Genomic DNA, 14,816 nt, shown 5'->3' on the forward strand with positions numbered 1-14,816 from the left:
GAGTTCTCGGTCTCCCAAGTAGCTTCTTCTATCCCGTGCTTGAGCCATAACACTTTCACTAGCGGGACCCGCTTGTTTCGCAACTCTTTCACTTCTCGTGATAGGATACGAATTGGTTCTTCCTCATAACTCATATTAGCTTGAATTTCAATTTCGATGGACTAATCACGTGCGATGGATCGGATCTATAACGTCAAGCATCGAAACGTGGAAGACATCGTGAACCTTTTTGAGTTCAGGGGGCAAAATCAAACGATATGCCACTGGACCGACTCGCTCTGATATCTCATATGGCCCAATGAACCTCGGGCTCAACTTGCCCTTACTACCGAACTCGAGTATTTTTTCCAAGGCGATACCTTGAGGAACACTTTATCACCCACGATACTCGATATCCTTACGCTTCATATCCGCGTACGACTTCTGACGATCGAAGGCTATCTTCAAACTTTCACGGATTACTTTCACTTTCTGTTCGGCATCCCTAATCAAATCCACCCCGAAAATCTTGCTTTCACCAAGCTCAGTCCAAAACAATGGTGTACGGCATTTACGCCCGTACAAAGCCTCGTAGGGTGCCATCTTAATACTCGATTGAAAGCTGTTGTTGTAAGCGAATTCAATCAACGGCAAATACCGCTTCCCATGAACCACTAAACTCGAGGACGCAACATCTTAACATATCCTCAAGTATCCGAATTACCCGCCGGATTGACCATCGGTTTGGGGGTGGAAGGCGGTCTTTGAAATGCAACTTGGTACCCAAAGCTTCTTGCAACTTTTTCCAAAACCGCGAGGTAAATCTCGGATCTCTATCCGACACGATAGAAATAGGCACCCCGTGTAATTTCACAATCTGAGAAACGTACAATTCCGCTAATTTGTCCATTGAAAAATCCGTACGTACGGGGACAAAGTGGGCCGACTTAGTCAATCGATCTACCACGACCCAAACCGCATCCTTCTTACTTGCTGACAATGGCAGTCCGGATACAAAGTCCATTGTGACTCGATCCCATTTCCACTCGGGTATCGTGATTGGTCAAGTAATCTCAAGGCACCTGATGTTCCGCTTTCACTTGTTGACATATTAAACATCTTGAAACAAAGTCGGAGATGTCTCGCTTCATACCATGCCACCAAAATCGACGTTTCAAATCATTGTACATCTTCGTACTCCCCGGGTGGATTGCCATTCGGCTACAATGGGCTTCATTCGAATTATCGAAATGAGTTCCGAATTCTTTGGGACACACAGACGACTTTTGAACCTCAAACAATCGTCATCGTCGATTTGAAACTCCGAGTCCTTGTTCGGAACACACGCAGCCCGTTTTGCAACCAACTCGTCATCGACTTTCTGAGCTTCTCGAATTTGGTGTGTCAATAATGGTTTGGCTTTCATTTCAGCCACTAACACACTGTCGGATCGGATAGACAAGTGCACATTCATCGCTCGTAAAGTGAATAACGATTTACGACTCAAGGCATCCGCAACTACATTCGCCTTTCCCGGGTGATAGTCAATGATCAGCTCATAATCCTTTAACAGCTCGAGCCAACGTCTTTGTCGCAGATTTAAGTCTCGTTGGGTCATCAAATACTTGAGACTTTTGTGATCCGAGTATACATGGCACCTTTCACCAAATAAGTAATGTCGCCAAATCTTTAAGGCGAATACGATGGCGGCCAATTCGAGATCATGAGTCGGATAATTTTTCTCATGTGGCTTTAATTGCCTCGACGCATAGGCCACAACTCGACCTTCTTGCATTAATACGCAACCTAACCCAAGTAGAGAGGCGTCGCTATAGATGACAAACTCCTTGCCGGACTCGGGTTGCACTAGAATTGGGGCTTCACTCAAATAAGTTTTCAGTTGATCGAAGCTTTTTTGGCATTTCTCCGTCCATTCGAACTTAACATCCTTTTGGAGTAACCGTCATCGGCGTGGCTATCGTTGAGAAGCCTTTTACAAATCGTCGGTAGTAACCGCAAGCCCCAAAAGCTTGAACCTCAGAATATTTCTGAGGCTTCCAATTTAGTATGGCTGAAATTTTATTCGGTCGACTCGAATACCGATCACAGATACCACATGACCCAAGAAGCTTACCTCTCTTAACCGAACTCACACTTGCTGAACTTAGCATATAATTGCTTGTCCCGTAAAATTTGCAGCACTAACCGCAGTGTTCAAGCATGTTCGGTCTCATTTCTTGAATAGACCAAGATGTCATCAATGAACACGACTACGAATCGATCCAAATATGGTCTAAAGATTCGATTCATTAAATCCATAAATACCGCGGGGGCATTAGTGAGCCCAAACGGCATCACCAGAACTCATAGTGACCATATCTCGCTCAAGGCGGTCTTGGGCACGCCTCAATCTCGGATTCGCAATTGATAGTAGCCCGATCTCAAATCTATTTTCGAGAATACCGAGGCTCCCTTCAGTTGATCGAACAAGTCATCAATACGTGGCAACGGATATTTGTTCTTTATCGTCGCTTTGTTGTCGACGATAGTCGATGCATAGTCGCATGGTTCCATCCTTCTTCTTCACGAACAACACCGGCGCACCCTAAGGCGAAAAACTCAGGCGAGCAAAACCTCTATCCACCAATTCTTGCAACTGAGTTTTCAACTCCTTCAATTCCGTTGGTGCCGTGCGATACGGAGCTATCGAAATTGGGGTGGTACCAGTACCAATTCGATGCCAAATTCTATTTCTCGAGCAGGTGGTAAACCCGCAATTCTTGGAAAACATCCGGTATTCACAAACCCCGCACAGATTCGGGTTTCTTCTCGATTCCTTGTCATCGAGTACGTCGCAAGGTACGCTTCGCACCCTTTTCTTACATATTTCGGGCCAACATCGCGATATTACATTGGCAACCCTTTAAGTCCGTGGACTCAACCCAATTATTTCATTATTCACGCACCTCAAATCGATAGTCTTGCTCTTGCAATTTACAACCGCATCGTGCATGGTCAACCAATCCAAACCAAGAATAACATCGAACTCATCGAATGGCAAAAGCATTAAGTCCGCGGAAAACAAGAACCTCGGAACACTAGGGGACTTTTCTTGCACACTTTGTTAACAAGCACGTAATGACCCAAGGGTTTGACACCGAATTACAAACTCGATGAGACTCAATGGGCAAAGTCTTCTGGATGCTAAGGTTTCACATATATAGAATGAGTAGAACCGGGGTCAATCAAAGCAATTACATTTGTATTGAAAAGAGTGAAAGTACCGGTAATAACATCCGGAGAGGCAGCATCCTCGCGTGCGCGTATGGCATAAGTCCTAGCAGAGCACGAGCCTCGGATCGATGGTAGCATCTCTAGATCCTCTCGACCGCCACGACATTGCCCATATTTCTAGGTGGCCTACCTCGGCGATGGTAGCACCCGGGTTTGCACTCGACTTGCATTCTGCTCATGCATCCTCGGGCAATCCTTCATAAAATGGTCGGCCGATCCACACTTATAGCAGAGCGATCACGAAACCAACAGCTCCCGAATGCCATTTGCCACAATGTGGACACTCCGTCCTCTCTCGGCGATCATTTCCGCCACCGCAATCGAGGTGACTCGTGTGGTCATAGGGGTCGATCGCGTCCTCGTCTAGAAAATCCCAAACGCCTCTAGACCGGCTCGCATCATCTCGAAATCTCTTCGATGCTTGTTGAAGAGACTTTCCGAGGACCTCTTCGAATTCTCCAATCCCCACATTAGCTTTTTGTTTCTCCTTTCTAAGCTCTTGACTTTACAAGCTCGCTCAACAAGTACTACGAACTCTCGTATCTCGAGAATGCCAACAAACATCCTTATATCATCATTCAGCCCATCCTCGGCGTTTGCACATAATAGCTTCGGACGAAATGCATTCTCGCGTCATCGGCTAAGCCTCACAAACTTTCGTTCGTAGTCGGTAACGGACATAGAACCTTGCTTAAGATCAAGGAACTCCCTCCGCTTTTGGTCGATGAATCTCGATCGATATACTTTTTGAACTCGGTTAGAAAGAATTCCCAAGTCACTTGCTCTCTAGGCACCACAGAAGTCGAGTACTCCACCAATAGTAGGCGGACTCATGTAACAAGGAGATGGTACACTTTAAGCACTCATCGGGTGTACAGGATAGCTCATCAAGCACCGGATAGTGTTATCTAACCATAATTCAGCTCGCTTCGGCATCATCATCATCCGTAGCCTTAAATTCAGTGGCCCCATGTTTTCAATCCTATCGATGGGGGCTTACCCGACCTTATTGGGTCACCACCGGAGGTATTGTAGGTGCGGGGTTGCATTAAATCGGGAATGGAGGTGGTGGAACAGTAGTGTTGGTTCGAATGTATTGATTAAACCATTCGTTCATCACACTATAAAAGGCTTGCTTAGCCTCGTCATTAGGATTGCTGGCCATAGGTTGAGAGTCCGCGCGCTGTCCCTTGCGCGGGAGCAGCGCCACACTCTCCACATCATCAGCTATCGCTTCGGTTGGGATCGGGATCCATTGCTATAAACAAACATGAAGTCAAATTGTCAGAATTCATCACACTATCGATTCATCATTTAATGGCATGTATAGCTAGACCCCAAACACATCACGGTAGTCCTAGAATCGACTAAACCGTGGCTCTGATACCAATAAAATTGTAACACCCCAAACCCGAGACCATCGCGGTGTCGGACCCGAGGGTTAACAAACCAAGTTCACATGTTTTTGCCCACCAATTTGACATTTCCAGTCAGGCTGGAAAACTGCGTCACTGTCGCCTTAAAATCATATCTCGAGTTTCAAAACTCGGAAACTGGTTTCGTAAATTTTCCTGAATTTAGACTCATATATACATCCATGGATTTATTTCTAGGATTTTTGGTCGGGCCAATTGGTACAGTTTATTAGTTAAAGTTACCCAAGTTACAGGGATCGACTGCTCTGACCTTCGCGCGGTATAACTTGAATATCTCTCTGCACAGGGCTTTAATGCTGGTGTCGTTTGTTTCTAATGAAACTAGACTCAAAATGGAATCTGTACATATAAGGTATATCTCCTAATTCTTTTTGGATAATTTATAGTGAATTTTTAAAGTTGCGACAGGGAACCCAGAAACCATTCTGGCCCTGTCTCACAATAGCTTTAATATCTCTTAACCTGTAACTCCTATGACCGTTTCGTTTCTTCCATATGAAAATAGACTCATCAAGGTTCATTTACATAGCTTATTCACTATTTGATTCCATTCCTATGAATTATGGTGATTTTTCACATTCACGCCACTGCAGCTGGCAGCATCTGTTTTAAGGTAGGACTTACCTATTTGGTAGTCTCCATGATTCAACTAATCTTGCCATACATAGGTTCATATATGATCATTTTAACCATGCCAATGGCTGATCATATGACCAACATTCCCATTTCCAAACCATAGCCACATCATGACCCCAAATATATATACATACAACCCACAATAAGTCTAAGTTCATGCTCCCTTTTGAGCCATTTTCGCATGGCCATACAAACTTACATTACAACGTATTTAACAAACAAGAGGTAGTCCTATACATGCCATCTCAAGTTCAACCAAAATTTATACCAAAATGGAGGCTTGATAGTGTGGATGACTTCGACTTCAACGATCCCAAATCCGATTGCCTCGAGCGAAATCTAGAAAACTAAGAGCCAAAGCAACGGGTAAGCATTTTTATGCTTAGTAAGTCTCAAGGAATATAATGAACTATAATTTACAGCAATACATTCACATAGCCAAATGCATCATTTCATTAATACACATTCTTACTTCATACTTCATCATTGTATAAGTTCGCAAAGCATCAATCAATTCAATAACTGAAATTCATTAGTCGATTGAGCGAATGTTGCTCAAACACGCCGACTTTCCAATGCACATATAACGTACCTTATCCTTTGGGCTGTCCGAGTGTACTAATTAAATTCATTTCAGCAACCAACACTCACCTCCAGCCCAAGATTCTTGAATATAACCGGATATAATCACGTGCACAAATGCCTTGGTCTTAGCCGGATAGAATAACTCATACGAATGCCTTGGGCCTTAGCCGGATATAACCACTAGCACAATTGCCTTGGTCTTAACCCGGATATAATTTCCAGCATAATTGTCTTGGGCTTAGCCCGATATCATTCAATTTCTCATGCACACATACATCAATAATCATTGGACATACATATTTCATTTTCGTTACTAAGGCTCAAACACAATTAATATCATTAGCATATTCGCCTTGGGACTTAGCCCGGTGGAATTCAAATACTCATACACACATAATCAATAATCATACACATCCATATTTCATCTCACATAATTCAAGTAAGGTCACTTCTTGAGGACTTACCTCGGATGTTGTCGAACGGCTTTTTCGCTATTCGATCACCTTTTCCTTCCCTTGTCCAATTGTGGCCCTCTTAGCTCTTGAGCTAATTCAAACAAATTCAATTTATTAAAACCTCATTGTGCTTGCTTATGGCCGAATATGACAAGGATTTTAAATGGTCATATGGCCACTCTTTAGCTTGAATACACAATGGTCATGCACATTTTATACTACATCAAGCAATTCAATACAATTTATTTGAGCATCAAGGAAATGCTAAGGCCTTCAATAGGCTACCCAAGGCCGAATATTCATGTACATGTTGAGGTCAATTTTGCACTTAATACCTCACAAAAACAGCATGCAATCTACTAATTTATGCTTTGCACATTGTGGCCCAAAACTTATAATATAGCATCAAGCACTTATATGTGTGCTAGGCGAATTGTGCTTGCAATTTCACAAGCATTCTTCCACATTTTCTTCTTTAAATCAATATATTCATCACTTAGTTCATAACCAAACATAATGTGCAATCATATATATGCATATATGAGCATGGCCAATTTTCAAGGTGTCCATAGCCATCCAAAACACAAACTTTTAACTAACATGCAAGAAGCATGAATCATGCTCAAGAATGCATCATGGCCAAGTATGACAATCATGCTCCTTTTCAACTTTAATCATGATAAAACAAAGAGAAAACTCAAAATCTTACTCATGAGTAGAAAATCCATCATTGCATGCATCATCATCAAGCTTCACACTTAGCATGCAATGGCTTTATCACTATAACAACTTTGGCCAAATACCATTTCCATGGCATACCAAAGATTTGAGCCATGGCTAACATGCACATCAAGTTAGCAACCAAAACATGCATGAAACTCCCAACACAACCTCATACATACCTTAATCTTGATGCAAACTTAGCCAAATCTCCTTCTAGATCTCTTCCAAACCAAGCATGAAGCAAAAATCCTCCTTCTTCCTTAGTTTTGGCTCAAAGAAAGGATGAACAAAATTTTTTCTTTCCTTCTCTACAACTCACGGCAATGGGGTATGCCACTCTCTCACACACATTTTTTTTTCATTCTTTTCTTACCCATGCTTATTTGTTTACTATTTCTCCCTAATGCCCAACAAAACATGTTTCATGACATGTTTGACCCATATTCTTTGTCATGGCCGGCCATTACTTGTAGAAAGGGGAATTTGACATGCAAGTCCATTATTTTGCATGCATGCTTTAATTAGTCATCACCTATTTCCCTATCGTACTTTCAAAGTTCACTACTAAGTCCTTTCTTATAATTTAGCACCTAATTAATAAAAATCGAGACACGAAATATTTACGCATACCAATTCCACATACAATAAGTACGGAATATAACACTTAATTATTCTTGTGACTCGGTTTCGTGGTCCCGAAACCACTCTCCGACTAGGGTCACATTCGGGGTGTCACATTTGAAATGACTTTATTGCCTGTAGGAGTGCATATCAGCACATCTCCTTTTCCTTCAGCTTTTATGAACTGTCCATTACCAACTTTCAATTTGGTCTTACAGCTTCTATCCAAAGTCTTAAAGATGGTTGCATCAGGTGACATGTGGTTAGTACAGCCATTGTCCAACAACCAGCCTTTTGTACCTTTCTTTTGGCCAGCTGAGCATGAAACAGCAAAAACCTGCTCTTCATAGTCACTACTGTCTTCAGCCACTCGATCTACTTCATTCTTGTGTTGTGGTTGGTTTTGTCCAGGTCTGCCTTTTTCTTTGCAGACCCTTTCAACATGGCCCTTCTTCTTGCAGTGTTGACACAGAGCATCTGGCCTAAACCAGCATCTGGCCTCTATATGACCAATTTTTTTACAAAAATTGCAGAGTCAATCTTCTCCTCTTGCAGCATCAGGCTTAGGCCTATTTTTCCAGTTCTACTTGCCTTTGTAGGCTGAGGAACTTGAAGCAGACTTGGTTTTAGCTTGGAAAGCACCCTCTTGGTGCTCCTCCATCCTGCTAACTCTCCTTTTCTCCTGAGCATAGAGGGCATTAATGAGCTCAGTTAAGGAGATGCTTGCTAGGTCTCTTGAATCCTCTAAGGAGGATATTTTTGCTTCATACCTTTCTGGTAAGGTAGAGAGCACTTTCTCTACAATCCTTGCCTTATCAAATTGCTCACCAAGGAGCCTTATGCTGTTAACTACAGCCATGATTCTGTCAGAATACTTTTTGATAGTTTCTTCTTCCTTCATCTTCAAATTCTCGAAATCCCTTCTTAGGTTCAAGAGTTGCTACTGCCTTGTCCTTTCTGTACCTTGGAACTCCTCCTTGAGTTTGTCCCAGGCTTGTTTTGGTGTTTCACAAGCCATGATTCTAGTAAAAATTACATTAGAAACACAGTTCTGAATGCATGACATGGCCTTGTGCTTTTTACTTTTTTCTTCAGAGTACTGCTTCATTTGAGCCACTGCTGGATTTGCTCTCAATGGTTCTGGTTCAACATCTGAGTTAACTACCTCCTATAGATCAAATGCCTAGAGGTAGGTTCTCATCTTGACTACCCAAATGTGATATCCTTCTCCATTGAAAATTAGAGATGCAACTGGTGAGAAGCTTGATGAAGCCATCAGTTTGTGATCCAACTATAACAGGTCCACTAAGATAAGGGCTCTGATACCAATTATTGGTGTTAGACACACTTTAACCGGATAAAGTAAGAACTACAATTTGGACTTTAACAGCAGTGTATTATACCTGGATAAAGAATAAAGGAAAAATGCTTGAAGTTCAAGCTTTTAGCATCTACCAGAAATTGAGAACAGAATTTTGAAGACAAGAAAAATAGAGCATGTGGAAGTAAAATATGATGATTTCATTCAAAAGAAACTTTGACTCAAGGCCATTACATATACCAGACATTTGCTGGTCAAAATAAACAAATCCATCACCTAAACACTACCTAACTCCACCTATTACATTGGAACTAGGTGATATTGCTTGCACACTTGAACAAAGCTGGTAACCAGCTCTTTGACCATCAAGTTACATCAATTTGTCATCCAAGCATAATTCAAAATGAACTAAATTACAAAAATATTGTTAAAAATTAACAGAATGAAACTAAGATGAAACAGTGGTATTAACATCTCCTGTTACATGTATTTTACCCAGACAACTTATGTGCAAAAAATCTTGCGTGCATGAATTTGCACAAGCTGTATGTGTTGTATGGGAACTAACTTCAACAGCAACAAATCCTAGAAGCTCAATTTGATCAGGTTTAGGACTGTTGTTTACAACAATAAAAGGTGTTCAATTCTTTGTAGCATTTGTCCTCTTGGCTTTGGCTTCCAAACTTGTCTCAGCTTCAGATCCCGGCCCTCTTCAGGATTTCTATGTAGTAATTAATGATACTAAAGATGGTGGTGTGTTCTTACAATTCTTTGAAATTTCATCTTTGCGATATATTCGTTTTAACTCTGAAAAGTGGAGAAATATAACAAATACAAGTATTGGACAAGTGTCCAAGTAGTAAACTATTTTCTTTCCATTTATGCAGTTTTCGTTAATGGCACGTTCTGCAAAGACCCCAAGCTTGCAACCGTAGAAGACTTCTTCTTACCTGGCCTCAACGTTCCTGGAAATACATCAAACCAAGTAGGATCAATGGTCACTCCAGCCAATGTTCAACAAATACCTGGACTTAACACTCTCGGCATATCTCTTTTTCGAATTGACTATGCACCTTACGGTGGCCTAAACCCTCCTCACACTCACCCTCATGCCACTGAAATTCTAGTCGTTGTGGAGGGCACACTATCCGTCAGCTTTGTCACATCTAACACGGATAACCGTCTCTTCAACAAAGTCCTTTACCCCAGAGATGTATTCATTTTCCCCAAAGGTATGATTCACTTCCAGTTCAACATAGGGAGTACGAATGCGGTTGCCTTTGCTGCTCTGAGTAGCCAAAACCCAGGGGTGATCACCATTGCAAATGCAGTGTTTGGCTCTGACCCGGCCATCAATCTTGATTTTTTTCCAAGGCCTTCGAGCTGGATCAAAATATCGTTAAACAACTTCAGTCCCGGTTCTGGTGGAACAACAACTAGGGGATACTTCTAAAACCCATGAACCTTACTTAGTAGCTAATTGTTTGGATGATGTTTAACTTGTTTTTCATGTTGAATTTAGTTGAAAGAAAAATAAAAAAGATAAAAGAGGTTTCTCATGTACCTTAGCTTATTATAACCTGTCGTAATATTATTTTCGTCATACCATATGGAGTCTTGCAATTACAATTTATTTTTAGTTTGAAGTTTGGATTTCAGACCTTCGTTTAGGGATATGAATGAATCACTACGATTGAATTCTTCTATTAAATTGAAAGAACGAGTTGATTTCTTATGACTTAAAAAAGTTAGTTTATGATAAAATTTAAATTATTTAATTTTTTTATTAAAGTAAAAGTTATATTATTTTTATTGCCATTAAAATAAAAATTCTTATTAAATTGAAATTGCTTAATTAATTATATTTATTAATCTATTAAGTTTTTTTTTCGATATCTAAATAGAATTGAAGTTTTTTATGGTTCCAACTAGCCTATCTCTGTTTTATTTATCATCAACAAAGATGTGCTTTCACAATCAAATGGCTAGACATTTTAACTTAGAATAAAGCGAAACACATGAATGAGTTGAATAATATAAAAATTGGTTTTTTATGTCTCTCTAAGTTATTTCTTTTATATATATATATATATAACAAGTTTCCTGCACATTCAAGATATATAATATCATATCCAAGACACAAGGAATTGCCGAGAGGGATGAAGGAATGGTTAGACAAGGGTATGGAGGTTCAAATTATCCAGGCGTGAAGGTGGTTTATCTGTGTCCCAAGATCTTGTGCTTTGAAAAACATACATCTAGTGAATGATATGTTGAAAGTTATTGAGCAAAGCATTTCATATCACAACCTGCAAGTCCAGATTGCTTTTCTGGTATTTCTGACAAAAGTTTACTTTAATTTTCTTTCTTTGAAAGTCTAAGAACATTTTATACAATAAACAAGGGGCACAAAAGCATATAAAAAAATGTTATTCAGCTAAAAATATTTTTCCTCAACCACAAATGAACATTTTAATTGATTGGGAATGTAGAATATAGTTGTTTCCATTGAGCTTGTGACCTATGATAGGAGTATGAAAACTTTCAAATCCATCCCGATTCCCTTTGGACATTGTTTCATATTCGGGTGAGATATCGACCGATAACTCCATTGTTTTTTTTCTTTAGTCATGCAATTTCTAGTCATTGGGGAGAAATTGGATTAATGATATATGTTTTGGAATTGATACCTTGAAGAATTTGAAGAATGAAAAACTATTTTATTCTAATTGAAACTATTTAGATGCTAAAGTGGGAAAAAAATTAAGAAACTAATATACTATTTCACATAAAATCAGGGAAAAAATCAAAGGCTAATTTCACAAAAATAAGTTTCCAAGTAAATCAGATTCTTTGGTTTCAACATTTCAAACTAAAATGATGGCTTACTACTGGCTAAAGGCAGTTAAAGAGGGGGTGTCGTTAATGAGTGGACTTTTTAAGATGACTCAAACTTATGTGACCAAGACTATTGTGTGGTTAAAAACAAATTCGATTTTCGGTGCGATCCCTAGATAAAGGGAGCTTTGAAGTTTAATGTTGATGATTCCACTTTTAGAAAAACTAGGGACTTTAGGTTATGGGGTTGTGTTGCGTTATGATTGCGGGGCTGATAGGAATTCAAGAATTTGAATATACTAAAATTCTGGCCGCTAAATGTGCACTTGGCTTAAACTGAAAAAGTTTGAATCTCCAGTCTCTTCCAGAATGAATCCTTGAATTTTTCTCGCCAAAATAGAAAGAATGTCCTTTAGAATAGTCGGACTTATATATTGTGCATTTTGAGGGACATTTTCTAAGATAATTACCCCCACATATTCATTTTAAGAAGCCAAGAGTTTTATTAGTTAAAGAAAGTTACATCGGTTTCTTGAATATTGTGCTTTAGAGCGTCCTTTAAAGGCACAACCATGAAATACAAGCCACTTAACAGCATCTATCGACACCTTGAGCTATAGCCGATTTCTTGTAACTTGTTCAAAATTTCGTTTATCAATAATCCTTTCAATATTGTTCAAGAAGTTATGAAGATTGAGATAACTTTTCATTGCATTCTTATGTAAATAATTTGCATCCTTACCCACATGAGTAACAAAAGGACATTTAGATCCTTCATTGACCTTCTTTCATGATCAAAATCCTTGGCTTGTAAATGTATTTCAATGACGCCTAAATGGCTTGCTGAAAAGAAAATAAGGAAGGAAATATGTGGCATTCTTAGTTGGTGAAAAATTGAGCCAATCCAGGAATAACTTGTACTAAGATGGGAGAAATTAGCATCCATTCTTGTCCATATACTGAGGAGATGTTGGATCCTCACTTAGAGGAATCAGTTGATATGGCCCAAGCTTAATGTAAGGTTGATGGAGTTCGTCCTGTTGATTTGGAGGGTAATCCCAAATAGAATTTTGAAGTCTCGGATCACGCTCTAAAGAAAAAGCATAAAACTCCTTTGTTTTGGCTCTCGACACCTTACGAGGATGTTTAGGAACTTGAGAAGACCTAATATCTAGTTTAGGAGTTTGGAAAGACTCAATATATCATTTAAGATCTCGGGATTGAGAAGTCTAGATATCTCGTTTAGGAGGTTGTGAAGACTAGATATCGCGTTTAGGAGCTTGGGATTGAGAAGACATGATATCTTGTTCAGAAGCTTGAAAAGATTCGATCTTTGATTTTTCTCCACTAATAATAAAAGGTTGAGGAACCAATTGATCATTATTGCTTTCTAACACCCTTTTCTTGAAAAAAGGTTCAATCTTTTTGTTGACCATAATTAAATCGAAAAACCTGAAGATTGTAATAATATATTAAACAACAACATATTACGGAAAGGAAAACAAATAATAAGTCAAATAAATAAAAAAATAATTTATGCAAAAATATTTACCGAAAGGTCTTTTGCATAAGGAGCAGAGAGAAAGATAATTTGTATTTTTTTTACTCTATGTTCTTAGTCTAGGCATCAGACTTCTTTCTTTTTCTCTCAGCAGTGTCAGCACCTTACCAGAGGAAGATAATTCCTTAGCAAGACAAACAAATCAAAATACAATTCAGCTTTGAAGTCCATATGAAGTCTCTAAATTTAGTCTTTCAAGACCCATCATACATTAATATTTGATTATTATTAAAGCTATATAATTAAAAATTAAAAAATACTTTATTAATATAAAGTATAATGTTTTGGCTTAAGAGGGCGAATTTTATATAATATGGATATCCAATCTAAAATACATGATAATTTATATATAAAATTAAAAAAAAATCTAAAAATTCCAAAAGGGGACTGCCCCCTAGATCCATCTATGCTATGAAATAAATTTTGACTCAATTATGGTAATTACTATTTCGTTTATGTAGGTTCCTATTAGCCATGTTCGCAGTAATTTGAGAAAAGATACTAGCATTTTATGTGATTTAGAAACATATGATTCCTTATTTTTCATTATAGCTGTCGAAACCATTTTTTAAAGGGATGTTTGAAAAATGGGGATCGACTTTTGAAAAACAAAAACAGGAGTCGCCACCAACCTTTTTAGGTGTGATTGGATCACCTTATAAAATGTTTTAGTCTACGAAAATTAAGAAAATAGGTTCGGGAGTCGGTTACGTCTGAGGAAGGATTAGCATCCTCGCAACGCCCAAAATTGGTACCAAATTGAATAGTTTTCTATCTTAATGTCAAAAATTTGAAAGGATTTAAAAATAGGATCCCTTTTTTAAAACCAGAATTATTTAAGTTGAAAAATCGAGATTCCTTAGCTCCAAAAGAATACAAACATCACATCCAGCATGATAGGACACGATATTCTTAAACTCTCGTAATTGAAACCATCTCGTGATTTACAAACTCTATTTAGAAGGATACTTTAGGCATTTACACAAATGGGAAATCGCAACCAGCATGTTAGGGCACTATTTTCCAAATTCCTAAATACGAAAAACATTGCCTCATTTTAGAAAAACTTTTGGATAAAATATGACAATTAAATGAAATATATTTTTAAAATAATGATTTGAGTAAAATTTAAAAATAATTTACTAAGAGTAATACTAAAAAATTATTAAAAATGAACGAGTTTGATATGATACTAAAATTATTAAAAATTAAAATATATAAAAATCCGGAAACATGGATTAAATCAAAATAAAAGGGTTGAAAAATGAAGATGAACAAAGAATAAAATAAGAACAAAATAAGAACGTAAGAGGAGAGAAATTTGAGTGAAAGCTCTAAAAATTTTATTGTTTCCCAAAACTCCAAAG

The 14,816-nt window shown here is 38.6% G+C and overlaps 1 pseudogene; it reads left to right on the top strand.

Annotated features, from left to right (window-relative positions):
* The first annotated feature begins 8,974 nt into the window (after nt 1–8,974).
* Nucleotides 8,975–10,490, top strand: LOC108477730 (germin-like protein subfamily 1 member 7; annotated as a pseudogene).
* Nucleotides 10,491–14,816: the final 4,326 nt, after the last annotated feature.

The sequence above is a fragment of the Gossypium arboreum genome, chromosome 11, assembly GCF_025698485.1.
Source record: "Gossypium arboreum isolate Shixiya-1 chromosome 11, ASM2569848v2, whole genome shotgun sequence".
Classification (NCBI taxonomy): domain Eukaryota; kingdom Viridiplantae; phylum Streptophyta; class Magnoliopsida; order Malvales; family Malvaceae; genus Gossypium; species Gossypium arboreum.